Source organism: Astyanax mexicanus, chromosome 3 (assembly GCF_023375975.1).
Source record: "Astyanax mexicanus isolate ESR-SI-001 chromosome 3, AstMex3_surface, whole genome shotgun sequence".
In the NCBI taxonomy this organism is placed as follows: Eukaryota; Metazoa; Chordata; class Actinopteri; order Characiformes; family Acestrorhamphidae; genus Astyanax; species Astyanax mexicanus.
In genome coordinates, this window is record NC_064410.1 from 437,501 (window position 1) to 456,050 (window position 18,550).

The 18,550-nt window shown below is 38.3% G+C and overlaps 1 protein-coding gene across 3 annotated transcripts in view; it reads right to left on the reverse strand.

Annotated features, from left to right (window-relative positions):
• thrb (thyroid hormone receptor beta) overlaps positions 1–18,550 on the reverse strand; it is a 100,622-nt gene that overhangs the window by 48,782 nt on the left and 33,290 nt on the right. The window contains exon 3 of one of the 3 annotated variants that reach the window (XM_049476020.1): positions 4,197–4,409. The exons of the other annotated variants lie outside the window; for them this stretch is intronic. The gene's annotated coding sequence lies outside the window, so the exon portion shown is untranslated. The remainder of the gene's footprint in view (positions 1–4,196; positions 4,410–18,550) is intronic. 3 annotated transcript variants of the gene reach the window in all.

Consider the following 18,550-nt stretch of genomic DNA (forward strand, 5'->3'; position numbering starts at 1 on the left):
CATGTGTGTGTTTTGGCTCCAGACTGAAAAAGACTGTTACGCCCTCTCATAAAAATCAGACAGTGAAGGAGAAAAACTCTATTCTGGGAAAAGAGGAAAAACTAACATAATTCACAAAATAAACTTTAGAGAATATTCACATGCATTACAAACCCCTTCTGTATTATCCCTGCTGTACACTTATTTATTTACACATTTAATTACTTATTTAAATGTATACGTTCATTTTTTTAATGTTTTTAAATGCTGGGATGCAGTAGTTTAAGTTTACTGTGCTTTATTATGCTTTTAGAACAGCTTTCTGTTCTAAAACCCAAAACAAACCAACAACGCTCAATACATTTACCTCAGCAGTGCTATAGCAGCAATGGGTGTACCTCAGCAGTGCTCCAGAATATTCACATTAAATTCAAATCCCTACTGTATTAGAGCTATACACTTACACTTATTTACGTGTTTATTTATTTATTTACACTTATACATTCATTGCTTTTTTAATGTTTTAAAATGTTGTTATGCAGTAGTTTAAGTTTACTATGCTTTTATTTTGCTCGATAAAAATATGTGAACTGTGTTTAAAAGTCAGGTCAGTGTGTGAGATTCAACATTATGGACATTATTTTCCTTCAGTGCACTGGTTTCATTTAGAAAATAAAAATATAATAATAGCAAACAATAGGAATAATAATAATTGTGTCATATTAATAGTGATTAGGTTAATGCATGTGGTTTATGTGGATATCAGTATTTGAAGTTTGTAAAAGTCAGTTTTAATTATTAATGGGTGTCTTTATTAATAAAGACACTGTAAATCTGAGATAAACTCTACGTTTCTGTACTCTGGTAGAGTTGATGGTTTGTACGGAGGTGGATGATGATGAGTTGAAAGCTAGATTTTATTCTCAGTAGATGAACAACATGTTTGTTCGCCAGAGAAAAAAAATACAGCTGAACTTTTTCTGAACTCATTTAACATCAGTTACAGACGTTCTGTCTTTACTGTGATGTTCTTAGCCCCGTAACCATGGCGATTAACTTCTTTTAGACACTTATGTTTCACAGTAGAGTTTAAACTGTGTTTTACTTTAACAATAAAACTTAATTTATCATAGATTATATCACACTCCTACTGATAATAAAATAAATCAGAACTGATTTTCATTACAGACGCGTCATTCTCCCATCTGATTCACAAATACAAAAACATTATAAACACCATTAATCACAGGTCTTAACATATATATATATATATATATATATATATATATATGGCTTATCTGTTACTATATATTAAAATTTGTTACAATCCGTTACAGTATGTTAAAATAGTATTAAAGTATGTTATAATATGTTATTATCGGTTACTATTTACTATTTGTTACAATCCGTTACTATTTTTTACAATCTGTTACAATACATTATAATCTGTTACAATTTGTTAGAATCTGTTACTATGTGTTACTGTCTGTTACAATGTTACTATCTGTTAGTATCTACCTGTTACTATCCGTTATAATTGGTTACTAATGGTCACTATCCGCTACTCTCAATTACAATCTGTTACTATTGGTTACTAACGGTAACTATCACTTACTATCCGTTATAATCCGTTACTGTCTGTTACTATTGGTTACAATCTGTTACTATTGTTTCCTAACGGTTACTATTGGTTACTAATGATTACTATCAGTTACTATCCGTTATAATCCGTTACAATCTGTTACTATTGGTAACAATCTGCTACTCTGTCTGTTACTCCTGGTTACAATCTGTTACTATTGGTAACAATCTGCTACTCTGTCTGTTACTCCTGGTTACAATCTGTTACTATTGGTTACTAACGGTTACTATCAGTTACTATCCGTTATTATCCGTTATAATCTGTTACTATTGGTTACTATTGGTTACTAACGGTTACTATCAGTTACTATCCGTTATTATCCGTTATAATCTGTTACTATTGGTTACTAACGGTTACTATCAGTTACTATCCGTTATTATCCGTTATAATCTGTTACTATCTGTTACTATTGGTTACAATCTGTTACTATTGGTTACTAACTGTTACTGTCTGTAGACTCAGGCCCGGCTCCACGGTTGTGGCCTTCAAACTACATCTGGCTGTGAGCAGCAGAGGTTGGCGTGTGAGGCAGATGGTCATTAGCTGGATTTGGGGATGAAGGTCGGGGGATTGTAGGTGAGCCAGGGCACAGATGCTGCTGCTGCTGCTCTTCCTGAAGAGAAGCTGCTTTACCACACAACTCCACTCACAGCACTAAACACACACCTAAACCTAGACTACAGACCCTGCACTGGAGTCTACATCTACTTATCAACATCCGTCCTCACTCTCGCGCACTGTCTCTCTCTCTCTCGCACTTTCTCTCTCGCACACACTCTCTCTCTCTCTCTCTCGCACCCGGATCCTGTGGGTTGAGGTTAAAAGGTCTGTGCTGAAACACTGTAAACATCATTACAGCTTCGCTTCAGTCTAATAAAACACAGAGTGACGTTCTCTCAGACTGAGAGAACTGAGAGGAGAACGAGACGGATTACAGCCTGATCAGCTGATCGCGGTGTAATTCTGTGTTCAGCAGTGCTGTCCCTGTTTCCCCCACCGTCCCAAAAACAGGAGCGAGACTAAAGATAAAAGCCTGCAGACAGAAACAGGATCACACTGCCTGAACCAAGCGTGACAACTACTGACAACATTTCCCCCAAACTCCACATAAATATATCAACATTTATAGCATTTATCTAGAGCAGAAAATGAGAAATGGCTGAAATAACAAAAAAGATGCAGAGCTTTCAGACCTCAAATAATGCAAAGAAAACAAGTTCATATTCATAAAGTTTTAAGAGTTCAGAAATAATCAATATTTGGTGGAATAACCCTGGTTAGTTTTTAATCACAGTTTTAATTTCATGCATCTTGGCATCATGTTCTCCTCCTCCACCAGTCTTACACACTGCTTTTGGATAACTTTATGCTGCTTTACTCCTGGTGTAAAAATTCAAGCAGTTCAGTTTGGTGGTTTGATGGTTTGTGATCATCCATCTTCCTCTTGATTATATTCCAGAGATTTTTAATTTGATAAAATCAAAGAAACTCATCATTTTTAAGAGCTGTATATACTACATATATATACATATATATATATAAAGAGAGAGAGAGTCAGTCCAAATTGATCATATACTGAGAAAAACGTGAAAAAAACGAGCTGAAAACAAACAGATACAGATTCTACACAAAACCCTGCTGAACCCTCCATCCCTCCCTCCCTCCGCTCTCACCGTTCTCCCCTAAACCAGCCAATCAGAGAGCTGCTGTGCCAGCGCACAAGTGGGTCAGCTGAGGACGAGACTCCCTGTCAAATGCACACACACACTTATACACTGAACACACAAACACACACACACAATCACACACACACACACACTCAATCACACACACACACACTCAATCACACACACGATAGCAAAGACACACTGACACACCCTAAATCAAGCTGCACGGTACATAATTAACTGCTGGACTATAGATTACATTAAATACGGTCCCTTGACTGTATTTTGATTTTGTATTATTTCGGGCTGAGATCATCCTTGAGATCAGCCTTTGCTTCTATAAAGGAAAATTAAAACATACAGACATATATATCTGTGTATCTGTGTGTCTGTGATTGGTCTGGTGGGTTGAGGTTTGGGGGGGAAACTTTTACGGCTAGACGAGTATATACTATGTTTTGTATGAATTAAATCAATTAAAATGCAAATTTCTCTTTATTTATGAAGCAAGCAATGCATGACAATCTAACATATAACAGTACATTTGCTTTATTCTGTTGCATAGCAGGGTTATTGGCAGGCATACTCTACTAGAGATTAAACCAAAAAGAGGGATTACATCACATCTATTTTCAGTCCTCATGATCTGCATTATTAAGAAAAAGAGTCTGTGCTTTCTTTCTTTCTTTCTGCAGTTATTTCTCATTTCTCATTCCATTTGCTGGATCTCTTAATTCTTTTGATCCAGTTCTGTGTTTAGTTTCTTGTTCTGGTTCCTTTTTCCTCTAATGATTCCTCTGATTCCTCAGATCCAGTACTTTCTGCTGGTTCTTCCTCTAAATCCGCTCTGATCTCTGAGATTAGTGTAAGGAGAGAATAATAAAGGTTAGGTTTAAGGTAAGAATCACCTGGTGGAGGGTAAGGATGTATAATAAGCAGAGGCGATGTGTTCGGATGGAAAAATGCCGGGGCTATTTTTAGACGTTCACGTGATTGGCTGCTCTCTGTGGCGACAGGACGAACCAAAAGCAGAAATGGGGCCGAGCCTCGCCTCGCCTCGCCTCACTACCGCCTTATATTACACTCCCGACCCCGCCGTGTCTACAGGAGTATATATCAGCCTGAAAATAGACAACACACAACACAGCCATCATACCTCAACCATACCCCAAATATACCCCAAATATACCCATAATACCCCAAATATACCTATAATACCCCAAATATACCTATAATACCCCAAATATACCCATAATATACCTATAATACTCCAAATATACCCATAATACCCCAAATATATCCCATAATACCCCAAATATACCCATAATACCCAAACATACCCAAAATATACCCCATAATACCCCAAATATACCCCATAATACCCCAAATATATCCCATAATACCCCAAATATATCCCATAATACTCCAAACATACCACATAATACCCCAAATATACCCATAATACCCCAAATATATCCCATAATACCCCAAATATACCTATAATACTCCAAACATACCACATAATACCCCAACCATACCCATAATACCCCAAACATACCCCATAATACCCCAAATATATCCCATAATACCCCAAACATACCCACAATATACCCATAATACCCCAAATATACCTACAATACTCCAAACATACCCCATAATACCCCAAATATACCCATAATACCCCAAATATACCTACAATACTCCAAACATACCCCATAATACCCCAAATATACCCATAATACCCCAAATATATCTATAATACTCCAAACATACCACATAATACCCCAAATATACCCCAACCATACCCCAAATATACCCATAATACCCCAAACATACCCCAAATATACCCATAATACCCCAAATATACCTACAATACTCCAAACATACCCCATAATACCCCAAATATATCCCATAATACTCCAAACGTACCACATAATACCCCAAATATACCCATAATACCCCAAATATATCCCATAATACCCCAAATATACCTATAATACTCCAAACATACCACATAATAACCCAAATATACCCCAACCATACCCCAAATATACCCATAATACCCCAAATATACCTATAATACTCCAAATATACCCCATAATACCCCAACCATACCCCAAATATACCCATAATACCCCAAATATACCCATAATACCCCAAATATATCCCATAATACCCCAAACATACCCCATAATACCCCAAATATATCCCACAATACCCCAATTAAATAATACTTCAAACTACAGTATTAATATAATAATATTAATATTTAAACAGGGTTATAGTTACTGCTCTTGAAGTTTATTTGCACCTCGTATCCAGAGTTTTAGGGTGTATCTGCTTCTTTGGTGGTGTTGTTTTTCACAGCGCTCCACAGCACCTCTAGTGGTGTATCGGTATGTGAAAAATACATAGCAGCTTTAATTTCCGTAAACCGTATGAAGCGATATATCACCCAGTGCTCATATATCCTCTAGCTCAATACGGTTGTCTTTTTTTTTTTTTAAATACAATAAAATGTAGAATAAAATCATTTAAAACTCAAATATCTGAACTTAATCTCGTCTCCAGTATCATTCACCCCTAACAAACACACACACAGAAAGCTCAGTCACACTGCTGTAAACTGCTGCAAACTGCTGCAAACTGCTGCAAACTGCTGCTAACTGCTGCTAACTGCTGTAAACTGCTGTAAACTGCTGCAAACTGCTGCAAACTGCTGTAAACTGCTGTTAACTGCTGTAAACTCTTAGAAACGAACACGAACATCAAGATTCTGAGAGTCCTAATCCTCTCCTGAGTCTCAGAGACGGTTAAACTGAGAGGAAGTGCTGCTTGTTTGTGGACGAGGTGATGTTTGTGTAGTTTTAGCGAGAGCGTCTGCTGAATATAATCTCTCCGTACGCAGAGCTGCTGGTTTACTGAGATATCCGTCAGCTGGAGCATCAAACTAAATCATTATAACCTCCAACAAAAACTCCAGCATCTAAATATTTAACCTACAACAACTTTCTGACAGATGTCAAAGAGCCACACTCCACCGGTTACATCATTTAACTCACATTTACTCTGTAAATTCAGCATCAATCAACCGCTAGAACAGCAAACATTACAACACACCCCGGCCAATCAGCACACCAGGATCTGGAGGACTTGCTAAAAAGGGACAAATTCCTCACATTTCTGCTTCTACAGGAAATAACTTCATACTGGATCAGATTCTCTCTGCATAAAAAACACCATCAACTCCAGAACCTTCCAGCTCCTGAGTATAATCATGTGATAACCCCAATTACAATAAAGTTAAAATAAATAAAAACGGAATACCATGACTCGCAAATCCTTTTCAAGCTACAGCTCTGGAAAAAAAAATAAAGAGAGCACTTCAGTTTCTGAATCAGTTTCTCTGATTTTGCTATTTATAGGTTTATGTTTGAGTAAAATGAACATTGTTGTTTTATTCTATAAACTACAGACAACATTTCTCCCAAATTACAAATAAAAATATTCTCATTTAGAGCATTTATTTACAGAAAATGAGAAATGACTGAAATTACAAAAAATAGACCTCAAATAATGCAAATAAATCTTGAACAGTGTGATTTTTTTCTTTTGCTATAAACAGTAAATACGATATGGCGATACACTCCCAGCCCTGACCCACTGCTGCTCCTCAAATTCACCCGTAATGCACTTCTCTGAAGTTTAAATAGAATAGACTGTGGCATGCGGAGCCTTTAATAGGCCATTTTCCAAAAACTGAATCATTTAATCAATGCGCACCACGGCTATTGTCAATTCAGTTAGTTCCAGATGGAGTGAGGACATTCAGTTCACACAGTGAATTCAGTTTAAACTGTATAAAGAATGATCTGCTCCTAAACAGCTGGAGCACATTCAGCAGGACCTGCGCGCTATAAAACAGAACAGCAGCTCTGCTCCATAAAGCTGCAGTGTATCGGTGTAACATGGGAGAATCATTTTAAACTGGGCGGGTGTGATGCGGTCTCCTTTCAGAGCGGATGAATGAATCCGATTTCAGGTTTCTTTGGTTTTACTATGAGTGAATGGAGGAGCTACTGAGCTCTGAGTTTCCACTTCTGAAGTCCCCATTGCTCCACCAGCCGCTCGCGTTCAGTAAAACAGAGCTGGATTCTCTTTTAGAGGCTGTACGTGTGCTGTAAGTACGTAAAGATGTAAAGACGCGTGACGTAACCAGAAAAAGAACGTCAGGGATGAACAGGGATGGTGGTTTTGAGCCCACTGGTACCATTAAACACAATATTTTATCCATATTCTTCTCCACTCAGAAATGCTTCTCCTTTCATTTTCGAAACTAAATAATACAGACTGACACTTTAAAACATTAAACACATTTTCTGCACTGTTAAACAGCCACTAAACCCTAAATAATATTTTCAGATTTTTTTCATTAATAGCTGAAATGTGTTTCTTTGATAATATGAAATTAAATACCAGTCCTGCTTAAACTTTTTATAAACATTTCATAACCTTTATAAAATGCTTTTATTGCAGTAATTTTCACCTCTGCAGCTCAACACGTAATCACAATATGCAGATCAGTCTATCAATAATACCACCCCCTGGTCCTTAGCGCTCTCTACTGCCCCGCCCCTAAACCCATACATCATAAAACAAACCCAAAAAAACTCTGTTTCCCTGCTAGTATGCAAGAAAAGCTCTAATTTGACCATTTTTGACTTTTTGTAATCTATAAACGACAGATGTTCTTCACATTCCAACCAACAGAAAGGTTAAAAAATGACTTGGATTAAAATAAAGTACATTAAGTTCCATTCAAAGTTAAGAAGCTTTGGTGACGCAACACAGCCGCTTCCGATGAATGACTCGCTTCAATTCTTGCAGAATCATGTTTCCACATGCCGATAATGTTCCATTAAAGCAAACACTGTGGTTACGCCACTCACTATTCACTACAATGTGCTGAAACTAGTGAACACTGCTAAAGAGAAACTGATCCATACAGAAACTGAGATACAGCTCTGGAAACTAGCTCTAAGAAACAACCTAAAAATGATGAGTTTCTTTGATTTTACCTAATTAAAAACCTCTGGAATATAATCAAGAGGAAGATGGATGATCACAAACCATCAAACCACCAAACTGAACTGCTTGAATTTTTGCACCAGGAGTAAAGCAGCATAAAGTTATCCAAAAGCAGTGTGTAAGACTGGTGGAGGAGGAGAACATGATGCCAAGATGCATGAAATTAAAACTGTGATTAAAAACCAACCAGGATTATTCCACCAAATATTGATTATTTCTGAACTCTTATAACTTTATGAATATGAACTTGTTTTCTTTGCATTATTTGAGATCTGAAAGCTCTGCATCTTTTTTGTTATTTCAGTCATTTCTCATTTTCTGTAAATAAATGCTCTAAATGAGAATATTTTTATTTGTAATTTGGGAGAAATGTTGTCTGTAGTTTATAGAATAAAACAACAATGTTCATTTTACTCAAACATAAACCTATAAATAGCAAAATCAGAGAAACTGATTCAGAATCTGAAGTGATCTCTTCATTTTTTACAGATCTGTAGGATTGTTTACAGAATATCCTGGACTGATGGAGGTTTTAGGTAATTTTTGGTTGCCTGCTGTAAACTACTAACAATGCACTTATGGAGACTGATTCTGGGCTCGTCTAAGGAATGAGGGATTTTTTTATTTTTTATTTTACTGGGTTAAAACCACTCAAGCAGTAAAGAACAGCAGCAGGAGCTCCTCAGATAAAGTGCTGCGCAATAACGGAGGAATATAATAATTTAGTGCGCTTCTTTGGCGGTGCTGTTCTATGCAGTGCTCTGTAGCGCCTCTATTGGCGTGGTGGTATGTGAAAATTGTATACTAGAGGGAAATTAAAACTGCGTTAAGCCACTTAAGCTGATCTGAGAGTGTTTCCTGCCTCCTTCCTGTGTAAAAAGCTGAAGAGCTCCAGCCTGAGGTCGGCAGATTGAGCAGAGTGATCCCGGACAGACCGCGAGGTGGAGCAGGACGGCAGCTCCGCAGGACATTCCACGCCTGAGGAACAGGAAGCGTCTCGATCCAAGTCCTGATCCAGAGTAGAGAGTGAAGGAGGGAGGAGGATACTGTACTGCAGAGCTCAGCTTTTACTTTCAGCTCACGCTTTCACACACCCTCTCACACACACACACACACACACACACAATCACACACACACACCATCACACACAATCACACACACACACACACACACACACACACACACACACACACACACACACACACACACACAACACTATACTCACACACTATCACACACACACACACACCATCACACTATTATACACCATCACACACCATCACACACACACACACACACACACACACACACACACACACACACACACACACACACACACACACACACACACCATCACACACACACACACACACATCATCACACACCATCACACACCATCACACACCATCACACACCATCACACACATCATCACACACACACACACATCATCACACACACACACACATCATCACACACCATCACACACACACACACATCATCACACACACACACACATCATCACACACCATCACACACACACACACATCATCACACACACACACACATCATCACACACCATCACACACACACACCATCACACACAATCACACACACACACACACACACACACACACACACACACAACACTATACTCACACACTATCACACACACACACACACCATCACACTATTATACACCATCACACACCATCACACACACACACACACACACACACACACACACACACACACACACACACACACACACACACACATCATCACACACACACACACACACATCATCACACACCATCACACACCATCACACACACACACACATCATCACACACCATCACACACCATCACACACACACACACATCATCACACACACACACACATCATCACACACACACACACATCATCACACACCATCACACACCATCACACACACACACACAACACTACTCCTCACCAACACACAATGCTGCTTTACTCCTGGTGTAAAAATTCAAGCAGTTCAGTTTGGTGGTTTGATGGTTTGTGATCATCCATCTTCCTCTTGATTATATTCCAGAGGTTTCATAAAATTAAAGAAACTCATCATTTTTAAGTGATATCTCATTTTTTTTACAGAGCTGTTTATATAAAAGTGTGAACTGCATCATTCTAGTTCAGCATGCTGTATAAAACAGAGCGTTAATGAGCATCTTTACTTGCTGTATAAGCAGATCTACCTATCAGAGCAGGAGGGAAATTAAATATAGCTCTGAGCGTCATGTTCTGAGAGCTATAAACTAAAGCAGAGCAGCTAGCTGATGTCACGTCCGCCTTAAAATCCGCCTTAAAATCCGCAGGGAGAATTCTTTAGATTCTGGAAGCATGAAGTTCTGGCAGAGACGCTGTGTTTTCTCGTTCGGTCCAGCCCACACCCACCACGCACAGCTGGAGCACAGAAACGCTCCACCCATTCCTCTCACTACAGAAACTCACTACAGCAGAACTACAGCGGGTACAACCTCCCAACGCCAACCAGCTATCAGAACTGAGCATCAAACCACCAAACTGAACTGCTTGAATTTTTGCACCAGGAGTAAAGCAGCATAAAGTTATCCAAAAGCAGTGTGTAAGACTGGTGGAGGAGAATATGATGCCAAGATGCATGAAAAAAACTGTGATTAAAAACCAACCAGGATTATTCATCAAATATTGATTATTTCTGAACTCTTAAAACTTTATGAATATGAACTTGTTTTCTTTGCATTAATTGAGGTCTGAAAGCTCTGCATCTTTTTTGTTATTTCAGACATTTCTCATTTTCTGTAAATAAATGCTCTAAATGAGAATATTTGTATTTGTAATTTGTGAGAAATGTTGTCTGTAGTTTATAGAATAAAACAACAATGTTCATTTTACTCAAACATAAACCTATAAATAGCAAAATCAGAGAAACTGATTCAGAAACTGATATATATATTCTGTCTCAATAAATTGCATATTGTCCACCCCTAACTAAACCAACACGAAACATGAAGAGAGAGAGAGCTCTACATCACCACAGAAATCAGCTTAATCAACAATCTAATCACAACTCATTATAAATAATTACAACATAGAACACTGTTATTAATATCTTATTCATTTATTTTCTTTTTTTTATTTATTTATATTTACTTTTATATGTAAGATGTGTTAATGTATATGTGTATGTTTGTGTATGTATATTATATGTATTTGATTTTTATTTTTTACCTTTTGTATATTAACTTCTTGTTTCATTGCTTTGGCAAAAGTTGTTAATTGCAATTCATGCCAATAAAGCTTTTTTAAATTGAAATTGAAATTGAAAATTGAGATAAAGAGAGAGAGATACAGAGAGAGAGATAAAGAGAGAGAGATACAGAGAGAGAGATACAGAGAGAGAGATACAGAGAGAGAGATACAGAGAGAGAGATACAGAGAGAGAGATACAGAGAGAGAGAGAGAGATAAAGAGAGAGAGAGACAGAGAGAGAGAGATAAAGAGAGAGAGAGAGAGACAGAGAGAGAGAGATAAAGAGAGAGAGAGAGATACAGAGAGAGAGATACAGAGAGAGAGATACAGAGAGAGAGATACAGAGAGAGAGAGAGAGATAAAGAGAGAGAGAGACAGAGAGAGAGAGATAAAGAGAGAGAGAGAGAGACAGAGAGAGAGAGATACAGAGAGAGAGAGAGATACAGAGAGAGAGATACAGAGAGAGAGATAAAGAGAGAGAGATACAGAGAGAGAGATACAGAGAGAGAGATACAGAGAGAGAGATACAGAGAGAGAGAGAGAGATAAAGAGAGAGAGAGACAGAGAGAGAGAGATAAAGAGAGAGAGAGAGAGACAGAGAGAGAGAGATAAAGAGAGAGAGAGAGACAGAGAGAGAGATAGAACCTGTATTTGGGGATGAGTGTGAGTGCCAGCAGTTCAGTGACGCAGGCAGCAGTTGGAGATCACCATGGACCTCCTGGAATTAGAGCTACTTTTAGAGAGAGCAGAAACACAGGCCTTCTGCTGCAGAGTGCTGAGAGAAACTCAGAAAGCAGCGTGTCCTTCAGCTTTATCTTAAGCCAGGCGGACACTGAGCGATTTTTTTAATCGGATGCGTTCTGGAGAGCTCACACTGCACGTTTGAATCGTTTGTCGTGTATGACCAACGCCTGCGATTCATCTGCACACACTGTACGGTCCGACTGACCTGCTGCGACGGGGGAGCTTACACTGCACGTCTAAACGCAGCCCGTAGGCGGAGCTTTCTTTGCGTACAAACTCTCGCTTCAACACAACATGTCGCCTTGCAAAAGAAAGCGCTTAGCTTTGCTTATTTGTGCCCTGTTGTGCGCTGAAAGTCCACGGAAGAGACGTACATGGACTCGCAGGTGGCTGAGGCGACGTGGACTCTACGGGTTGTCCGTTTTACAGAAGGAGAGCGCATAGAAAAATGACTGCGGGTCAGGCTGCGAAAGAAACACCAGCAGCTTAAATAAAATAAAATAATTTTATTTTTTATTCTGTTTATTGTTTATGTAAAAACTGGTTTTGCAACACTGAATATTAAACAAGCAATCGGTTATTCACACTGGATAGGGACCCTCATTTACAGTGCCGCTGAGCATTAACAGTTTAAAAGGGATTAATAATATATATAAAAAATAGAAATAAAAACTGACATTTATTATAGACGAATAAAATATATACGTAAGGAAAAATAGGACCTTTTAAAAAGATCATAAAAATTTACATAAAAGGTAAAAAAATTATATCTTATGAAGATATATATTTAATGATTTGATTAATAAAAGAAGAAAAATAATTAAAATGAATAAATAAAAAATATAAAATATAAACTCATTAAAAATTCGTTTAAAATAACCCAGGCTTTCTGCAGAATAATCAAAGTTTCAGTTAGTTTCAGTTTCAAATCATGAAAACAGCTCACCAAAACCTCAAACTATTCTTTATATTTGACAATATTTACTTACAGGTCCTTTGCTTGTACTTACAGGCCCTTACTTATTTTTATTCAACTGAACTGGGTTTCTGTAGCCTCGCACTGAATTCAGCTCCGCGCTGCGAAAGAGAGCGAGAGAGAGGCGCAGCGCATTTTGTCCGATTTATCTTGATTAATTATCAGTACATTTATTAGCTTTAGTAAGTTTAATAGCATTAATTTTACTACACTTCTCCGACCTTATTTATTAAAACGTTTATTTTAGAAGACAGAGGTTATTCTGCGCTCAATGCCACGCGCTGCGCTAAGCTGGCTTTGCATGACTAATATTCTGGAGCACTGGACGAGATTTTAATTAATAAATTAATATATTTGTAATTTTAATAAATTTGCCCTGGCGAAAAGAAACGAATTATAAAATATAGCTTTATATTTCTGTGCATGTTTTAAGTTTTATATAATTGACGGGCAGCACCAGACGCTGACAATGTGCTTTATTTTTCAGATATAATAGCAAAGTGAAATAAAATAAATTTATGTTTGTCAAAGTTATTTTCTCTTTTAATTTTTCTTTTCAAAAACTCCAGCTATTGACTGAGAATAAGCATCTGTTGAAATTCTTAAACAGCAGAATGCCTGTGTCTGCTATATTAAGCTATAAGTCTGTGTACCGAACATAAATATAAATCCTTATAACTCACAGAAATAAATATGGCTAATAATTATTTATAGTTACTGTGCAGATTTTTGGGAAAACAGGTCGTGACGTTAAGAAATCGGCCCGCAAAACAGCTCACACTGTGAGACAAGCGACCAAAATTTCTGGCATGTCAGAAATCCCTGGTCGCGTCCGACTGCTCATTCGCAGCTCGTTTGGGCAATTAATCGGACATCGCTTCCCCTCTCACACTGCACGACAAACGACGCACGATCAAGCTAAAATTCGGCCCGATCATGAAATTCAGTCGCATCCGACCAGATCGGGCTTAAAATCGGGCTAAAATCGCACAGTGTCCGCCTGGCTTTATTCTCACCAGTTCTCTCTATCACTAGTGATGCTCCAACACCAGGAGGGTTAAAAAGACCACACACGCCTCCTCCGATACATGTGAAGTCAGACTCCGCCTCTTTATGAACATTATCGAGTAGCATCACAGCGCTAACACTTGGAACAAAGCGCAGCAACTCTGGTGGTTCTGATACATCAGCTCACAGATTGATGAGGGGAAAGAGAGAGCGCCATCTACTGCACTGTACCCACCCAGAGAGAGAGCAAGACCAACAACTGTGCTCTTTCAGGGCTCCGGCAGCTGACGGCAAGCTGCATGACTGGGATTCGAACCAGCAATCTTTAACAGAAAGTATCTTTCAGGTTTTCGCTGCCAGTCTGCAGTGTTTTAAGTCAGTGCTTCCTAACTCAGGGGTGTGACATAATCAGGGTGTGGCTTATATTTAGGAAAATACATCTGAGATAAAACCATTACATCATTTCAGATAATGTATTTTATAATATATTATTTGTGTGCTTCAGTAAACACAGTTGCTCTATACAGAATTATAAAAAGTTTTTTTAAAGCCTCTGGAAACCTCTTTTCTGCTGCTTAAATTCCTCTCAGTGCTGAAAATGTGTTTTTATTCTTTATAGAAGCATTTAAAACTATTCTATACATAACTTTAAAAAGAGCAAAACGTTTTAAAAACCCTTTATATATATATATATATATATATATTAAAATCATTAATTATTATATATAAATATATGAATGTGTGTTAAATAAATGCAGTATATAAATAAGTGCAGCGAGAGCCTCAGTGAGTTTCCTGTTGTGTGTGCAGTAATTAGAAGCTGTGTGGTTGTGCTGTGGTCTGAATGGCTGTTATTTGGATTTTTCCTCTCCCCGGAGAGGATGCCCCCAGTTGTCCTGGAACAGCCGCTGCACGTACGATACGACCAGGCCATTATAGAACCTGCTGGCCTCGGGTCTTCCCTTCGCTTCCCGCCTCTCTATTTTCAGCTCTCGGTACAGAGACCTCTTCAGCGGGTGAGCGGAGTAAATGTTTTAGTTTTTTCCTTTTTTACACCTCTAGTTAATTTCTCTGGTATGAATCAATTGATGAGTTATTTTATTTAAAGTGTTTCCTGGTCGGTTTGGTTTGTTTTCACACATGCACAAACCTAAACGCAACGACACACCACGCAAGTGCAATGTTGCAGCAGCAGCAGAGACAGAGTGTTTATAGCTATTATAGTTAATTATCAGGCTAATAAATCAAGTTAAACTGCACCTGAACAGCTGTTTAGCTCAATTTTAAGAAGTATATTTGATAGTAGGTTCTGATTGATCAGAACTGTCTGGCGTGGGAGCAAGAAAGTAAATACAGCAAGAAGGTTCTAAATTCCAGACCAGCTTGAATAGTTAAAAAAATGACTGGTACACTTTTAAACAAAAGTGTTTTCAGTAGTAAACAGAGCATACAGCGTTCAGTGTGAAATAGCTTAGCATTGAGCAGCAGCAGAGACAGAGCGTTAGTTTATAGCTATTATCGTTAATTATCAGGCTAATAAATCAGGTTAAACTGCACCTGAACAGTCGTTTAGTTCAAATATGAGAAGTATATTTGATAGTAGGTTCTAATCAAGGTCAGATCTCATTCCCACCACAAACAGAACCGTTTCTGGAGTTTGTTTAGAACCAGACTAAGGCCACCTCCTCTAACAGGTCAGCGGTGTGACTGTTTTAGGGCATTTTTTTACACCTCTAGTTAATTTCTCTGGTATGAATCAATTGATGGGTTTGTTTATTTGTAGTGTTTTCTGCTCGGTTTGGTTTGTTTTCACACAGGCACAAACCTAAACGCACCAACAAACCACGGCCCAACAAACCATGCGAGCTCAATGTCTTCTCTGATTGGTCAGAACTTTCTGGGCTTTAACAATATACTCAAAAAAAATCTTGTTTTCAGTAGTAAACGTAGCAGACAGCGTTCAGTATGAAAGAGACGATAGCAGACATAAACCTCAGCCTGCTGCTGTCTGCACGGAGCCTGTTAGAGATCTGAAAATAGCTCCACACACACACACACACACCCACACCCCATCTAATATTACATCCTTTACACATCAAGGGGACAAGAGAAATAGAGAGAGAGAGAGAGAGAGAGAGAGAGAGAGAGAGAGAGAGAGCAAGAAATATATATATATATATATAATATAGATAGATGCTCTACATCACAGAAATCAGCTTAATCCACAGTCTAATCACAACTCTTCTTAAATAATTACAACATATAACACTGTTATTAATATCTTATTCAGTTATCCTTTTTTATTATTTATTTATATGATTTACTTTTATATGTAAGATATGTTAAAATATATATTTTTACCTTTTACCGTATATTAACGTCTTGTTTCTTTGCTTTGGTAAAAGTTGTAAATTGCAATCCATGCCTATAAAGCTTTTTTAAACAGAAAAATTAAAAAAATTGATAAAACTCAAATTGACAGAGAGAGACAGAGAGAGAGAGAGAGACAGAGAGAGACAGAGAGAGAGAGAGACAGAGAGAGACAGAGAGAGAGAGAGACAGAGAGAGACAGAGAGAGAGAGACAGAGAGAGAGAGAGACAGAGAGAGAGAGAGAGAGAGTTATAGACAGCATCCCCACATAACCCTCCTCTGTGTGTCTGTGTGTTTTATTCGCCCTTGGCTGACCGTAACGTCCAGAGGCTGTTTTCATCCAGCTGAATTCATTGAAGTTTCTCTGAGACGTCTGCTCACACACACACACACACACACACACACACACACACAGACACACACACACACACACAAACACACACACAGTTATGCATATGTTTCTGAACGCAGGTTTTCTGTCTCTCAGGACAGACTCAGCTCAGCTCCTGCTGAGAGTCAATCTGGAGATACGGCTGAAACACTGAACTGCAGGAATACAGGACCCTGAATATGATATGATATGATGCACGGGGTCAGTGCTATTTCATGCTGCATGAACGACTGTGTAAAACACACAAACACTGCCTGAATATCTGCGTGAAAGCACAGATAAGATCAGAGCAGAAGCAGAAATGTATATTTCTTATTGGGTAACACTTTAAAATAAGACTACCTTTATAAAGGCTTTATGAATGATCATAAATCAGTTTATTAATGGTGATTAATGAGGTTGCAAATACTTTAAGACCCATTAATAAGCAGTTAATAATATATCTATAACATTCATTAGCACACTGCTAAACTATACTGTAACCCCCCCACATGCACTAAGTTTGAATTATTGTCCATATTTGAAGATACGACGTACAGTGTACAGCGTTTTAAACATGATTTATTACTATTACACCACTAAAATCCCTTATTTTCCATTTATTACAGTGCTATAGATCAAAAACAAGGTCATTTTAAAAATCCCACGATACTTTTGATTATTTTTATCACTGTTAAATACCCAAGGTCCGTCACAGAGCAGCAGCAGCAGCATCTGCCGCAGCCACCGACCCCTGAAAACTCCTGAAATACAATACGCCCACCGTGCCATCGCCCCGCGCCGCCCGCCTTCCCTCTACTCCTCTATTCTCTCTCCTTTCACAGACGACGAGAGCGCAATTCATCACCTGACACGCCACACACACCGTCCTGTACCTGTGTGTCGCCCTCAGGAGATCGTTTATCCTTTTCACCCTCATCCTTCATCCTTTCTTCTGCTGACGTCCTTCAGAGATTCAGAGATTCAGACACGTCCGATTTTCGTTTTTTGGCTTTTGGACAAAACGACAGACTTTCCTCTCCTAAAGCAGGGACTGTTTTCACGTCTCTGTTCTTTAGCACCACCCCTGAACCTCCCTCACCATCAAATCAGAACATTTTCTTCAGATTCAGATCTATAAGCAGTTCTGACGTCTCAGCTCTGCTCCACGTTTCTCCACAAGAACCAAAAAGCCCTGGAGATACTGAGGCCCAACATCTCACACAGATAACAGACCAGCAAACCCCAACACACACATACTAGTGCTGTAGCGATTAGTCAGCGTAATCGTCAATGTCGACTATAAAAACTGTTGACGCGTCATTAATATATATATATATATAGTGATGAAAATAAATAAAAATGAGCTAAAATCAATGGATTTTAAAGCAGTGCGGTCACTTTCAGTAGTGTATTCAGCATCGCTTGGTCC